This window comes from Notechis scutatus, chromosome 3 (assembly GCF_049901735.1).
Source record: "Notechis scutatus isolate UNSWTSFEM ecotype Mainland chromosome 3, rNotScu1.2, whole genome shotgun sequence".
NCBI lineage: Eukaryota > Metazoa > Chordata > Lepidosauria > Squamata > Elapidae > Notechis > Notechis scutatus.
Window position 1 is genome coordinate 167213979 of NC_142011.1, and position 16639 is coordinate 167230617.

The 16639-nt window shown below is 37.0% G+C and overlaps 1 protein-coding gene across 7 annotated transcripts in view; it reads right to left on the reverse strand.

The window, feature by feature from the left end:
• NOL4 (nucleolar protein 4) overlaps nucleotides 1-16639 on the reverse strand; it is a 129802-nt gene that overhangs the window by 103129 nt on the left and 10034 nt on the right. The window lies entirely within an intron of this gene.

A 16639-nucleotide genomic window follows, 5' to 3' on the forward strand; every position in this document is an offset into this window, starting at 1 on the left:
TATTCTATTACTGTGAAAGAAAGATCCTGGTTCATACAGTTTGTATCCTAGCACTTGGTTTCTATTAAAGAATAATTGTCTACATGTAATTATGTAACATTAATAAGCTTAGGATAAACTATTACAGCTAGAGATAATTATAATTACACATGAATATAATTCATATTACTTTTAAAAAATTAATCACTTGAATCAAATGAACTGGGAGAGGATGGCAAACGTACAAGTTCCCTGAACTTTTGTACAAGAGAATGGAAGACTTTTCCCAATATAGTTCATAGATATGCATTAGGATATAATAAACAGTGACTAAGAAAAATACAGACTGATGGAATCAGTAATGGTGGTGGGAGCTGTATGGAGCCATAAAATGTATGAGTATCACAATATATAAAAATAATGCCTTCCATGAAACTTCTTTAAATGGTAACTATTTTTAATTTAGACAGATTATCATTAGCTATCATTCAGCATTTTTTCACTACATTGATAATAGTCATAAGTGCAGGCTTTTTTTTCAATCCAATTGCAAGTAAAAAATCCGTGTAAAACATTAAACCTCATATATATATATATATATATATATATATATATATATATATATATATATATATATATATATAAGCAGTTTTTAAATAGTAGTATAAAATCTGGAGCTAAAATTAATCATTGATAATCTTAGTATTATACCTTTGTATCTTCATTTTTTTGGGGGGGGAAGGGAGAGTAAATTTCAAATTCCTTATGCAATTATGAAATCCTATTGATTTTTACTGGGGGAATTTAAGTTTTGATTATTAAGTCAAGGCTTACTTTTAGCAACCACATAAGTAGATTTTCTCCAAGATAGCATGTCCTAACCTGATCTTTCAAGACTTCTAATAGCATGTGAACTATATCTTCCTAATTTTTCCCCACTGAAATTAATATGACTCAGTAGATCTTAACAGACTAGATTGTGCCCACATCTTTAATGTCTTCTTTTATTCTGCAGTGAAGAACTGCTGAATGAAAGAAAACTGATTTAGCTTTGCTGGCATTACACTATAGAGAAGCATGCACTTAGCCATGATTAACGTACATTTGTTGAAAAGAAATATTTGCATTGGAATAGTTTTCGAAGTATTAATGAAAAACTACATGTCAGATTCACCATCCTCGTCTAGGAAGGTTGAGCAACACCTTGTGATCCATAATTCACATCAGCATAGCCTTCAGTTGTCAGAGTTCACTCAAATTACTTATAGCCTCACAGATGTGGAATATTCTAAATTGGAGAAGACAGTGATAAAACATTGCAGAAGATGGATTTGACTCGGGCAGTTCACTTGATATGTAGTGCAGTGGTATGCACTATACCAGTGATGCCTAACCTTTTTGCCATCGCGTACCAAAAGTGTGCACATGTGAGAGAGCATGCATGCCTGCACCCATAATGCAATGTGCACACGACCCCCTCCTGCTCGCCCTGCCCCCCTGTGCATGCCTGTGCAACCCCCAGCTCCCCCACTCATGCACGTGTGACTACCCATGCTCCCCCCACTCTTCGCACATGCGTGTGAGACACCCCCCTGCACCCTGTTTTGGGCTTAATAGCCTGTTTTTGCTCCCAGGAGGCTTCAGGGAGGCCTACTAGGCCCAAAACGAGTGCAGGAGGGTCGCACCACTGCCCCGGTGCTCCCCCCAGCCCCCATGCATGCGCACAAGACCTCCCATGCTCTCCCTGCTCCCCTGAGCATGTGTACACATCTCCTGCATGCGTCCTTCCCCCACACATGCGCGGTAGAGACCCAAAAATCAGCTGGCCAGCAGGAGGTGCACGTGCATGCATGGTGGAGCTATGCTGGGGCAACGGCTCGCATGCCCGCAGAGAGGGCTCTGCTTGCCACTTGTGGTACACATACCATAGGTTTGCTATCATGGCACTATAGTGCACTAACAAATATAATGAACAGCTCTCTAAGGTTTGAGCTGCCAATCAGGAATCAGAGGTTTTCCAGCTAGATATGTCCATTATGTAAAAAATGGGAAGACGAGTCAAATTTTTGTTGACCTGAAAAGGCCAGGTTAAAAAATGTAGATATAGGGCTTAATTTTAGGAAACAGATACCCTGCATATATATGACCTCTACTGTGTCTGCAATAATGCAACTCGGCTGCTCCTGGAAATAAGTCTCTGAATATGGGATTAAGCTTCTGGAGAGTGAACATTTATTGCTGAGCCTGGTTTGAAATCTGACAAGTCCTTAAATAACAAATATCAAGCACTATATCCATGAAGTATACTGCAGTTTAATCATATAAAGAATTTTAGCAAAATTAAAATACTATTTTGTTCTTGGAACTTAAGTGCCAGTGCAATCACTATGCAAACAAAAAGTTTCTTTTAAATGAATTATTTTCTTCAGGGACTCACAGAATACCTGCTCCAAGAAAGCAACTGCTCAGTATTTCTTGTCTGATTAATTTCAGTGTCACTGTAGTGACCCATATAATATTTATTGTTCAGAATACTACAAGCAGCAGGCTCATTTCTTCTGGAGCCAAATAATGTAATTCCAGCAAGTATTCAGAAAAATCATAGTACCCAAAGAAATTATATTAGTTACATCGATTCTATCAGTTTAAATAATCTGTATTAAGTGGATTAGTTTAAATAAAAGGGAATCACATATTTTCATAACCTGGAACAGTGAGATTCAGATTTAGCTTGAATTCTTTTGTTTAGTAGCTGCTACTTTACAACAATATTTATATTCTATCACAAACCTATCTCTGAACTTTCAGAGGATAATGCATGTGCCAAATAGTATTATTGTATCATTACTCCAAGAAACTAAGAGTTTTCAGTTTGTTTACTTATATCTAGCATTTATTGTTTTTATAAATAACACAAGGCAGAGAACATACATAATATTCCCTTCTCCTATTTTCCCTACAACAACCATGTGAGGTGGATTGGGCTAAAAAATGACTGACCCAGCTGGCTTTCATGGCTAAGCCGGGACTTGAAGTCACAGTTTCCCATTTTCTAGCGTGGTGCATTAATCATTACACCAGACTGACTCTTTCAATTAAAAACAAAGTATGAATGATCTTGACCACATCTGATTTTGATATTTTATTTCTTAGACATAATATGAGCCTATTCCTACCACTATCAGGAATATTTTTTTGATATGAACTGTTATTATAAACATATGGTTCCTTTATATAAATAGATAGCAAAAATAGTACAGATACTGAAAAGTGAAATATTGAAAGAAAATAACTAAGTAAAATATTTTAATGGAGAAAATTTGCATAGTTCATTTTTCTTTCATTGTCCCTACCCACCAATCACTGATTAAGCATCTGTCATTTTCTGGAAATATTGGATTATATATTAGTTTAAGAAATGACATTATATTATTAGTTTAAGAAATGCCATTTCTTAATGAGCCACAGCAGACTGCCCAGCTTTTTCGCTTCTTGGTGTGCTACATTTCTGAGATACTAATTTGGAAGACATTAGATTTAAAAAAGTTAGTCTGCCTAATTTATTTCACTTTTACTTCAACCATATCAGCTTACCATTTTATGTCAATGAGTGAAATCCCTCATTTTACACAGTCTTGTTTACTTTCTATAAACTAAACTAAAGGAAGCCTAGGGCTATTTCTGTATGATTAGTTCCATTTGGAAATACAGCCATAATCTTTATAATAATTTTACTTTTATGAATATAAGGAAGTGAGAAATTCAAGCATGGCAATCAATAATTTCTTTTTCTGTTCTAATTATATTTCCAGAATTACAAAATTCCAGTCTGTGTTTGTCTATCTATTTGATTTTCTCATTGACCATTAACTTACTCTGTATTTTAAGTCAAATGTTCATGTTTGATTGCTTGGAAAGAAAAATATGGGTAGAGAAAAGAGTCAGAAATGTGCATGAATTAAACAAAAGGAAAAAAGTGAATCCCACCCCAAAAATTGAGGAAAAACAACAACTATTTCAGGGAGTGGCCAGAAGACCAATGAGCAGCAGTTTATACAATACACACTAATACTGTCCTATTACTGCATAAGTGGAGCTGAATTGTGCATCACCTCGATGAACCACCAAAATATATGAACTGGCTGACTATAAAGTTTGCAAACAAATGAAAATCTCATATTCTCTTTGAACTAGAATAGAGCAATTAGTGACTGCACCCTTTATCAATGTTAAATAGACAGCTTGTATTCCATTGTTTTTGCATACTTTCAGTGTAATGACCATACCACCTCCATAGAGAAGTATAGGGGATGGCATTGAAGAACAGGAGGAAGGGCCATTACCAAAGCAATAGTTAGAAAAGTGAGTCTTGAGCCCAGGCCAAAAAAATTAATTAGAAAACTTCTTTAAAAATCCTCTCTATTGCAATTGAAGATTAGGTGACAGGGAGAGGACACATTCAGACTTGCAAGATTCTATTACTATAACTTTTACAATAAAAGTAGTCCTGACTCCTGACTTATATGGCACAATTTCTTAGTCTGGTCTGCCTTATAGGGATGACTTCCTTTTCCCTCTATGTGTATGGAAGAATCATCACCACTCCTTCCTTCTGACTCAGAATGAAACACAGGGAAGGTGTTCCATACTCTCTGCAAGGTTATATTTGTCTCTTCCACCACAATAGTTGCTGCTTCCTTCTCCATTTCAGTTTTCATATCTGAAAGCTGGAGCTGGTGAGACATCCACACTTTCAAAACTCTGATTCTAGTGGCACAGTTTTTTCCAACTGGTGCTGCTTGCAAGCAATGGGGTAATCTGTCCTCACATGTCTCTCCTCAGTTGTACATTCCTGCATCTCACCAGCATTGCCTGTAGTAGCTTTTCACTTTTTTCCAAATATTTCTGGCCCTTTCTCATCCTAGAAAGTCCAGGTGCTTCAAGATTCATGGTGTTTCATGTCTCACGCTAAAGCCTCCTATGGGCATTCTGCTGTCATTATCCCCATCACCACTGCTTGGGCCAGTCACTTTCTCAGCCCAACTCACTTCACAAGGTTGTTATTATGAGGAAAATAGGAGGAGGAAAATGTATTGGATATTTTCACTGCCTTGAGTTGTTTATAAAACATATTGAAGGTGGGATACAAATAAATATAATTTGTCCCCCAAGGTGCTGCATCCAATGTGTTAAGGACAGGTGGAGCTTAACATCCAGGAAGTGAAGTGGGATTTATTAGTTATTTTACACATGTATTTATGTATCAATCTTTAGTCACAGCAGTTTACAAAACAATCAACAAAGCATCTGTAATTGTTAAAACAGATGTGGTGGAATCTAAGAACTGGTCAAACTTAGTGTCCTTCCAACTGCAGAAATCGGCACAGGCCTGATCTCCCTCAGAATCCCTAAAGCTTTATCTAATTGTTCCCAAGGGAGTGCAGTCAGTCTGGCAAGATTCTTGTAACATATGTGACTAACAATAAAGCTTCTGCTTCAGACCATTCACAAGTGGTTTTTGTTGCTTGTGCCTGACACCATGGTAAATATAGATAAATTGAAACAACCAATAGTTAATTGTAATAATGAAGAACAAATAATAATATAACTAAATAAAATAATATCAACAATTAACTATAAGTAATACAAACTAAGAGCAAACTCCACTCCTTACTAGCATTGATTATATTGCTTAGTTTGGGCAATAAAACATCTGCAAGAAAACAACCAAGCTCAGAAAGCACCCCTCATAAAACATAAGTAAAATAAATTAATATTTTACTCTTCTTGTGATAGCTACCACCAGTATAGCATTGAGTCCCTTGACAAGCAATAGGTCATTATATATTAAAAAAACTGTATCCCAAAGCCACGACTTAATGAGAAGATACTACAGTAAGCCATCTAATAGCCCAGTCAATCTGGCATGACGAGTCATTCCAGACTTCTACTTTGACATGAAATCACTAAAAGTCACAGAGAAGATGGGTAGCTTTGAAGACCTCAGAATACCCAAGTAGGTGATTATGGTGACAGGGTTGCAAAACCCCTTACTCTAGGAGCAACATAGCTGTTTTGGTACAGATTTCTGTGCTCCAGGAAAAAGAGAGAGATAATTGCAAGGAGTTTCCTTATAGCCTATGCATAAAGGACCCTGCTCCTGATGAATGTAGATTCAATTAATCCAACTCTGTATCTCTCACAGGTGAGAAAGATAGGAATGGAGGAGGTATCCATTCAGGATGTAGAAGAGAATTTGGGGGAAAGTCTTAAGACATGAAATTCTTGGTTGAAAAGTAAGAGATTCAAAAAGAAGAAAATGTGCCCAGTTGATCTAACATTGGATAACCCTGTGAGAATATGCCTTAAAGTCTTATGATCTTTCCTAAGGGTAGTGAGTTCAATCCAGGCATTGGAACTGCTTCTTGATAGCAGCTTCTTGTTAAAAATCTCATAGTTTCATTCAATGGTAGCAGCTGTAGAAAAACAAACTGAACATGGAGGGAAGTTTACTGAGAACTCAGGAGCAAATTGTACACACACAGATCCCAAGACAAAATCAAGGTATCAGCTTTTCCCATAAGTGGGCAGACAAGATGTTGATGACAGAAGTGGGGCTGAAAAATGACTTGCAGAAAGGATTGTTGGATTTTAGAAAGTCAGTTCAGAAACCTTTTACCTTCTTGGTACTAAGTCAATGTTGTGGCCATTGTTTTAAATTTAGAAATAAATTTAGGATAAAAATAGTTAAAGCCCAAGAAACATGGTTTCTTCAATAATATTGGGGGAGTGGGGTTGAGAATACCAAGATAACAGATTGTACTTTAGTTGAATCCATCTGTAGTTCTTCAGAAGAAATGTAGTATTCCAAATAATCTAGTATAGGCTGACAATGGTGCATTTCTCGAGTTTAATGCAGAGACTGTTGTCATGAAGACACTGAAGAAACTGTATGCACTTGGTTGTCATGGAATGCATTGTCCTCAAAATAAATACTGTATATGTATCATCTCAACAATAAGTTAGTTTTTCAAGAGATTATGGAAATATGGTTCATAGATTGTTGAAAGACTCGCTCGTTGCCAGTCTGTATGACATTATTAAATATTCAAATATCCCATAATGATAGTCAAAAGCTATCATTCATGCCCCTCCTTCATACAAATCAGATTTCTCCGAGGACTAGCTTGTGCATTGTTGAGGCTGTAGCCCCTAGGCCATGGTGGTATGTATGAATGACCTTGGGGGAAAAGGTGAAGAGATGCAGCCAAGACAATTGTCAGATAAAAACCAACTTAGCCCACAGCAGGAATTTGGGCAGGGCAATTGGTTCAGAAGAGACTCTCTATTTTCCTTGAGCTGTAAAAGATATGGAAGGAGAAACGTATTTTCAGACTTGCAAGATTTTCTTAATGTAATCTTATAATAAAATGAGAATAACATAAGGAGGAGATCAAATAAAACTGTGGATGTTTCTGATAGTTGCTAGTGGTAAGTTGTAAAGCATAACTGTGCTATGATTGGACCTATTAAAGTAATCAAAAAGTAGTGTCAACCTGAAGATAAGTAGAAGTAGAGGGAACATATCTGCATACATTGAATTATTTAATAAAGTTACCAATTGTAGCTGCATTCCTGTGCTAAACATGGGTTAAAGCATAAAAGGACTGATTAAATGGCAATGTATAACTCCACAAGGCTGAGCTCATTTAATTTCTGGTGGATCCAACCCAGGGGTGGGATTCTACCGGTTCCGTCCGGCTCTGTAGAACCAGTAGCTCTGAAGAGCAGCAGACATAGAACCAGTTCTATGTCTGCTGCTGTTTTGCCCACCCACCTGCCCGGGCTCTTACCTGACCTTTATTTCCTGGTTTTTCAACCTCAGCTGCTTTGCGTGGCACAGCTGTGGTTGAAAAAGCAGGGGAAAAGTGACTTTTGAACCGCTGCGCACCTGGGCGCAGCGCTGCTCAGCTGTCCAGGCAGCAAGCTGATGACGATTCACATGCACGCACAAATCATAAATCACTGAACCGGTAGTTACACCGGTCGGATCCCACCCCTGATCCAACCTCATAGCCCTTGACTGTCACATGTTTTTTGACAAGCCAGTGTGGAAGTAAGGCATTTGCTGAAAAAATGCCATATCTCTTTACAACTATGGCATTTTAGGTGTAATGTTGGAGTCCATTGACATATATGCTGGCAGATACTTGAGCAGTAAGAAGTGTTCAATGGGTAGTTCTTTTTTTTTTTTAATAAAGTTTTATTTGGGTTTTCACACATACAAAATACAAGTAAAACATCTTTTTTGAAAATAGCATGGTCCTGGGTTGAACTTCTTTATACAGACACAAAACTCAATTTCATGCTCCTTTTTGTATTCTATTCCATATCTTATACTATTTTACATTTTCTATATAGTTTTCCCCCTCTTTTGATTTTCTCGATTTTAATTTGATTATCTCATCTCAATTCAAATCATTATATTGTCTCTCTATTTCCAATTCTCTCTTCTGCATTTCCCTCTTCTGTTGCTTTCTGATTTTATACTTATTTTTCACTCTCTCTTTTTTTTTTTGGAGTTGTTTTTCCCAATCTTAAACTTTCCCCACTTTCCTTTTTTTCCCCCATCTAAGATTACTTGTTCATTAAAGATGGCTTCTTCTTTGTCGCAATCTTCTTGTTCTGCAGGCATTTCTTGTTGTTTCTCATAATTCCAAATCTCCATTTCTAAAAACTGAAATACGAAGCCAAAATAACATCTCCCTTCTTGTGCATCTTCTTTGTACTTTTTAAGTTCCATTTTCAGTTCTTCTAAAAGTGGAGCCATTTTAAACAGTTTTAAACAACCACCCGATTGATTTTAGTCATTCAAAACAATAACCAAGAATCCAGAAATCATCAAGTAATCCAGATAGTCTTCTTATTTCTTTTTTGACTTTCTCTTCCTGGGGTTTTTGTTGCGATATTTCAGTTAGAATGTATCTTTTGGAAATCTTGTTGAGATTTTGCTATAAGTTCTTTTTTAATTCCAGGCAGTCTCCTCCCTTCCAGCTCCTGCCCTTTTATTCTTCCTCTCTCCTTTCCTGTTTTCAAAAGCTTTTAATTATTCAGAAATCTTTATTATCCCTTTCTTTTTATTCTCAGCATTAAATGCCTATTGATGTCAAAGTGGATTTTTTTTCCCCAATTTCTTACTTAAGTCTCTTAGCTGTCAGTATAGGAAAAGGAGGGAAAAAAAAACCAAATCTTTTCCCTTTTCTCTCTCCTTCGCAGCTTAAAAATCTTCTTAGGGAACAATGTTATTGTTTTTTAATATTTTCAATTCCAGGGTACCTTATTTGTTGCTTTTGCTGTATGACCCGGTCAACCAAAACTTTCTCCTCTTATCTTCCTCCTACACATTCTTTTCCGGTCAAGTTCTTCTTTGTGGTGGCCATTTCTGACCACCGCTGCAACCTCCTTCGGGAAAGGGAGTAATGGCCAGCTGGGGAGGAGAGATGCGGCTCTCCTCAACCCTGCAGGCAGTCTCCCCGCTCTTTACCACCTCTACGGGGTGGCTTAGCCCCAAAGCCAGCCAGCTCGGGGTGCTCCAGCGGCAAGCATGGATCAAAGCCTCGCAGAGACGAGGTTTCGGTCTGTCGCTGAAGAAGCTCAAACCGGAAGCCCCTTGTTGGAGTCCATTGACATATGCCTTATATATGCTGGCAGATACTTGAGCAGTAAGAAGTGTTCAATGGGTAGTTCTTGACTTACAAATACAATTAGAATAATTTCCATTACCAGTTGTTATGTGAATCCTGGACAATTTTTTTGCCATATTTGTTAAGCAAAACATCACAATTGTTAAGTGACTTGTGCAACTGTTAAGGGAATCCAGCTTCCTTGTTAAGGGAATCCAGCTTTATTTTGCTAGTCAGAAGTCATCTGGAAAGGTCACAAATGGTGATTATATAATCCTGGGATGCTGCAACTGTTATAAATATATATTGATTGCCAAGTGCCCAAATTTCAATCACATGACTGTGAGGGTGCAGCAAAAGTTACAAGTACAAGGGAAAAAAAGTTATGTCACTTTTTTCTCTGCTGTTGTTATTTTGAATAGGCACTAAATGAATGGTTGTAAGTCAAGAATTATCTATACTGACTTACAGATGCATGTATTCAATTGGTAAATTTCAAATCAAAGCCTCCTCAATATAGGGAAGAAGGAAGGAAAAGAGAATGAAACAGAGTGGTATCTTATTTTATTACTTGGAGTCACCCACAGCAGCTCATTTTTGATAAATGGTCAAACAGACATAAGTTAATGTTGTCATTATGTCTGGAGTGCCTTGATGAACCATCTCATTTTATATTTCATCAATCAATCTTTGAACTGGTCAGTTAAGCCTCTCTCCTTTTACTCTACATTGTGAATGAACATATGCCCACACAAAATTCAAAAGCTGGACAGTAAAACTTTGTGAATTAAAGGCTTTCATGGGAAATGAGTGGCTTTGGCAATAAGACAGCCAGGAGAAAACTCACTTATATTCAAATATCAGTAATTGAGATAAGGAGAGGAAGAAAATGCAGTACGTCAAGTGAAAACTGAAGGAAAAAGATTTGAGAAGGAGGAAAATAAAGTAGGTTAAGACTTAATTTCTTATAGTACTTATACTATTCTGAAAATACACAGAAACACATATTTTAATAGTATTTTCACTTATATAAATTAGATCATACTACTTTATTAGGATAAAGTAACTAAGAATAAATACCATCTTGTCCAAAATAAAATCCTTTGTTTGTTTAAGTTCTGGCTCTATGTTTGTGTGTGTGTGTATTGGAAAGTATGGATGAGCTTGGAGAACGAAGGGAAGAGATACAATCACAGCCTGAAATGGAATGTGGGAATTATCTTGGGGAAAGGGGAAAAAGTTGCTACCTAGGAAACTTTGTGACTCTTGATTAGTATCAATTAGTTATGACTCCAGTTTGTCAACTGACTAAGACCACATCTTTCCCTTGACTTGGTGTCCTAAGTCTTCAGCTTGACCTTGGACTGCTTGACTTGGAATTTGCCTTTATCCAACTAAGTTCTTACCTACAAGTCATACCTGTTTTCCTGCTTTTGCCTTTTTATGTTACCTCCTGCTGTCTTGTTGTCTGGAATTTGTAGTAACAAATCCTCCCTTTAAAACTGCCTGTATCTACGGTTTCTATCTGGTTCCTGAAGGAATGCTAAGAAAGCCATAACATGAAAGTGGCAGATACGGGATTCAAACCCATGCTCTGAAGAGAGTGGAGCCTCAAGCCTTTCCATACATAGTTAGATAAGAATTTATATTAGAAAATACTTTAAATATTTGATGACCCTCCATCAACATGAAAACCTTTCTTCTACCCATGGCACATACAACATTATTACCATCTCTCTTTCATTTAAAAGATATTTTCCTTTGTGCTTTTCAGCTTTGGAGACTATGACCAGCATTGTGTATACAATGTAAATTTCATACCACCTACATTACCAAAATGTGGTTGAGAAGATAATCCAGAAGGGTATCAAAAACATGACTGTTCAGAATATATGATTGCTGAAGCCAGTTAGATGAAAGGTATTGGCCAGCATGCTGACTCCATATGCCCTGAGTCTTGGTGAACTGCTGTATATATCCACACTATATGTGGGTGGAACCTGAAGCATTTTGAAAACAATCTATTCCCCGAAGTCAGCATAAATTTGTCAACAAAACATCTTGCTAGAGTACATTGATCTCAATTTTTGATAGAATTTTTCTTAATATATTATAGGAATATGGCAGGTATATGTTTCTTGCCTTTACTAAAACAATAAGATGGGGGACTTTGGCTTTAGTAATAGTATTTGTGAAAACAAAATACCTTACAATAGGGTATCGTGTAGTATTTAATTGCAACTGATATGATAGTATTGTGATACAGCTGTCAATACACACAGACCCACTTCCTCACGGAAATTATTTTTAGACTGCATCAATAGAAATCTAATTTCCAAATCATAGGTGTAATCATTTCAGTATATTCACTTTTGATCCTAGACATACTTTAAAAAGGGTTTGAAGAAATTGGAATAGATTCAGAGGAAGGCCACAAGGATGATCAAAGGATTAAAAGACTGAAGGGATGGGGCATGTTTAGTCTTAGAAAAAGATCATGGGTCAAAGAAATATGGTAGTACTCTTCAAATATCTGAAAAGACATCAATGGAGGATTAAGAGCTCTTCTCTTTGAAAAGGCAAATTCTAATTGATCCTTTTTTTAAAAAAATCATAATAGTAAAAAATAGTTTCGAGAACTGTATTAGTGGATTCTCCTTCATTGGATGTGTTCAGACAAGTGTAGGTAGTCCTTAACTTATGAGCAATTGCTTAGCCACCATTCAAAATTACAACAGACCTTTCAAAAGCTACTGACAACCTGGTTATAGCCACTGCAGTGCTCCTGTGATGTCCATAAAATTTGGTGGATTCTCCCTTATAACTGACCACGGGGATGCTGCAGTGCCCCCATGCCTATATCTACCCATCCTTGCCTGCTGGGCCTCCACAGGTCTTGGGTCTGTTTCTCATTCCACTTGGTCCCACACCCTCCTTCTTGCCCTCATCACTGGTTGCACACTTACCTTTGGAAGAGCTCCAAAGTTTGTGTTCAGAAAGCATCCCTAGGCTGTGTGGCTCCATCCTAGAAGCAAGTGGCTGAAATGAACTGTGGCCACTCCAAAAATGGTCCTTGTTTCCCAGGGATGCAACCTGGGGATGCCAAGGGGTAAAGTGGCCTGCCCTCCTTCTCTCTTCCCTTTGGTGTTCCTGGAGGCCATATGGCACCATCCTGGAAGCAAGCACCATTTTTGGAGCAACTGCAATGAATTGTGGCTTCTACTAAAATGGCACTCGCTTCTGGGATGGAACTATGCAGCTAAGGGGGCAGAGCAGTCTACCTTCCTTCCCTAATGTGAGCTTTGGAACTCTAGACATCTTCCAAAGATAGGTAAGCAATCAGACGTGAGAAGAAGGGTATGGGTGTAGGCCATCTCCAGAGCTCTATAAAAAGTGAGTGATCAGTGACAGGCTTGAGAAGAGTATAGGGTCCAGTAAGGTGAAAAGCAGGCCCAAGGCCTACATGGACCTGGTAGAGAAGGGAAGTTGGCCCAATGTGAGTGGGGACCCAAGTGTCATGAAGCAGAGCACAAGGTATCTCGGGAGCGAGACCATCCCCACACCTGAGACACTCCATGCTCTGCTTAAATACCCATGCAGTTTCTTAATGATCACATTGGGGAGAACAGGGATGGGGATTATTAAGCTGATTGCATGGTCACCTCACTTAAGAACTATCACAACTTGTGACCATAATGGGCAGCTCCATTATGGTTGTAAGCAGAGAATCTTGTAGCCATATGCCTAAGATGCTTTACTATGGATTTCTACACTGATTGAAGAATGGAACTCAATTGCCTAAATTGCTCCTTCCAACACTATGATTTTATAAATATTCTGAACTGAAGGGACCTAGAGAAAAAGTCACATGAGGAAAATGAATTATTCCTAAAGGAGAAAAAATAGAGCAGTCAGGAATGATATTTACATCAGTGTATGATCATTCTTGACTAGTCATGACATAGCAATTCATGTCTGTTCATCATGGTCAGAGTACAAAAAGCTGCCTGCCTTGCCCTTACCTACTTTTGAATTTTGTGCTATGCCACATAAAGTCTGATTGCCCTCAAACTTAGACAAGATGTAAGATTATAGCTCAAGGAGACACATAACTCCAATGGATAGCCTAGGATAGCACTTGGTGCTGAAATGGGAGCACGCATGTGGGAGCACCAGATATAGAAGAGCAGTTCCCCTGTGTGCATGTGCGTGCAAGGAAGCTGAGCTTCCAATTTCTGGTGAGTGCATATGCGCCAGCCACCTGGCCTTCTGGTTTCCTGCATACATGCACAAAGACTAGTTGCCTGGCACGCATGCATGTGCCAAAAACCAGAAGATCAATGGCTGGTGTACCCGGAGAGGTGGCTCTGCGTGCCACTTCTGGCACGTATGCCATAGGTTCACCATCACAGGCCTAGGCTGTGTAGGGACAGAGACTACCTTAATGAAAGATGAAAGAAAGATGGATCTGAACTCCATTTCTCAGGTCACAGCATATTCCGACAGCCACTGTAGTAGTTCTATTATAAAATATATGTGGTCAGTCTGCCTATATCTTCTGCAATTGTCCTATAAGGAAATCTCTTGTGAGATGGGTAACTATGTATGATAAATAAATTTGCATATGGAAGTAAAATCAGCTGTCTGAGCAAACAGAAATTATGAGGACAAGCATGCTGGCTTTTGCACAGATGAATGGGATGATTTTACAGGAATTTATTGTTTTCAAGTGCAATCATGTCTATGTAAGGATGGAAGAGAAAGCTAACCTCTCAGAGTTTTACTCATAAAATGTAATTATGAGGACATGAGATCATACATCATTTTCCAGTAATTTTTAATAAGCTAGGAATTTCCTCTTAGTAAAATACTATCATTGACAGGGTATAAAATGAAGTCAGTTTTATTAAAAACATGTTTTATATTATAGCATGTGCTGTAACCATGTGATGAGTTTTGAGGGCAAGATCTAGAACTACATAAATCTGCTGTAAGTCCTTCCAGGGAAAGTTCAATCTGTATTAGTTTCTGGAATACAATTCGAAAAATAAGTTCAGATTGCACATTGTCTTATCATAAGAAACAGTCAAATATTGGTTCTTTTTTGTTTTTCACACAAACATAAGAAAATTTACAGGAAAACTACACAGCTGTAAACATACCAACTTTCATAGAAATTGACTTTTCAGTCATTGAATTCAAAATTTCCCTTTCCTTCCTGTTGTCATATTTTCTATAAGCAATATAATATTGCTTCTCTTGCCCTATTAGAATAGTTCTAATAGTGCATGCAAGAATTGCAGAATAATAGATTGGGCCTGGAGTTTTGTGAAGGCCCAGAATCAGGTTGAAGCAAGTTACACATTTATTCTGTCCTAGGGAAACATTTTCCCCCAAATTACTCCTGTTTGCTATGAAATCAGACTCTGATCAAATCCAAATCTCTCCCTTAGTTTGCATCATTCATATTATACTGCACATTTTAATTGTTATTATTAATTTTATTGTTTACTATGGGTATTTAAAATTATATATATTTATAATTTATATGAATATTTTAGAATATTATAGAGATTGTTAATTATAAATGACAGTACTTCATGTTTTATCACACCAACAATGAAAACAAAGCATTCTGCAGATAACCTAGAAGGCTCTCCTGACTAGCTATTTATAATGTCATCTAGCATTAGTTGTCATTATATATCACTAATATGGACATAGTGATGTCTAATATAGACTGTAGTGATGTGTAGTTGGTGCTATAAATCACTAGCATGAATAGAACATCCAGAAACAGGTTTGGCAAACTATCCGATACCATGTCATAAGAACCATGCTTCTATCATTGAAGAATACTGTAATATGGAAAATAATATGGAAGATTATTTTTAAGCCCTTTTAGATAGAGAAATAGAAATATGGCCAGCTTTGGAAAAGCAAGCCCTTTTTTAAAAAAAAACCAAATAATTCGTATTAATCCATTTTCAAATAAACAAACATACAATAATGCAAAATAAAAAAAGAATAATTTACCATACTAAAAACAAAAGGAAATAAAGCTATTGTATAATTACAACTGTAATTATAACTAGATTCTGAGTTGGCCTGATCTTCTCTTTAAAAAAAACAAAAACCTAAGGTTACAATATTGACCAAGCCTGCCCAAGATTTTTTTTTTTCCAAAAGAAAGATAATATGATGTTTTTTGATTAACCAAATAAATCTGACTATCCATGCATCATTCATGACAATGACTAAATAATGGAAGGAAGTGGGTATAGTGCAGGAAAACAGTCAGTATATGGGAAATTGATATCTCAACTTTGATAGGTCTTTCATTAGTACAATGGTATATAAAGCTTCTACATTGATCCTTTTGGAATCTTAGTGGATGCACTCCAGTTTACAGGCAAACCCAATAAATGTCACATAACTCACAACTGTTTTAAAGAAAATCAGGTGGCGATTGGATTAAAGAATGAGACATTTTGAAGAACCAAAACTATTTACAAATAAAAAAGCAAAAAAAAAAACAATAAACTACAGGCAATGTTTACATGTAGTGAAATAAGCTCTAGTGTATTGAGTATATTGAGACTAATAAATAAGGCAAAGGTTTTTTTAAAAAAGAAATTTGCCATTAAGCTTGTAGATGAAAAAATCCCAGTGCACTCTAGAAATGCAGATACAGATAGAAACTTGAACAATGGGATTTCCAAAATGTTTTTGACAAAGTTTCCCATAAACATTTCATAAATAAATGTAGCAATCAAAAAGAAAAGGGCTGGTCCTTTTATAGAACAAAATATTTAAAAAGAATAGGGGGATAAGAATATTGTTTTAGCAATAGCACTTAGACTTATATATTGCTTCATTGTGCTTTGCAGCACTCTCTGAGTGATTTATAATGTTAGCATATTGCCCCCAACAATCTGGGTCCTCATTTTACTGATTTTGGAAGGATGGAAGGCTGA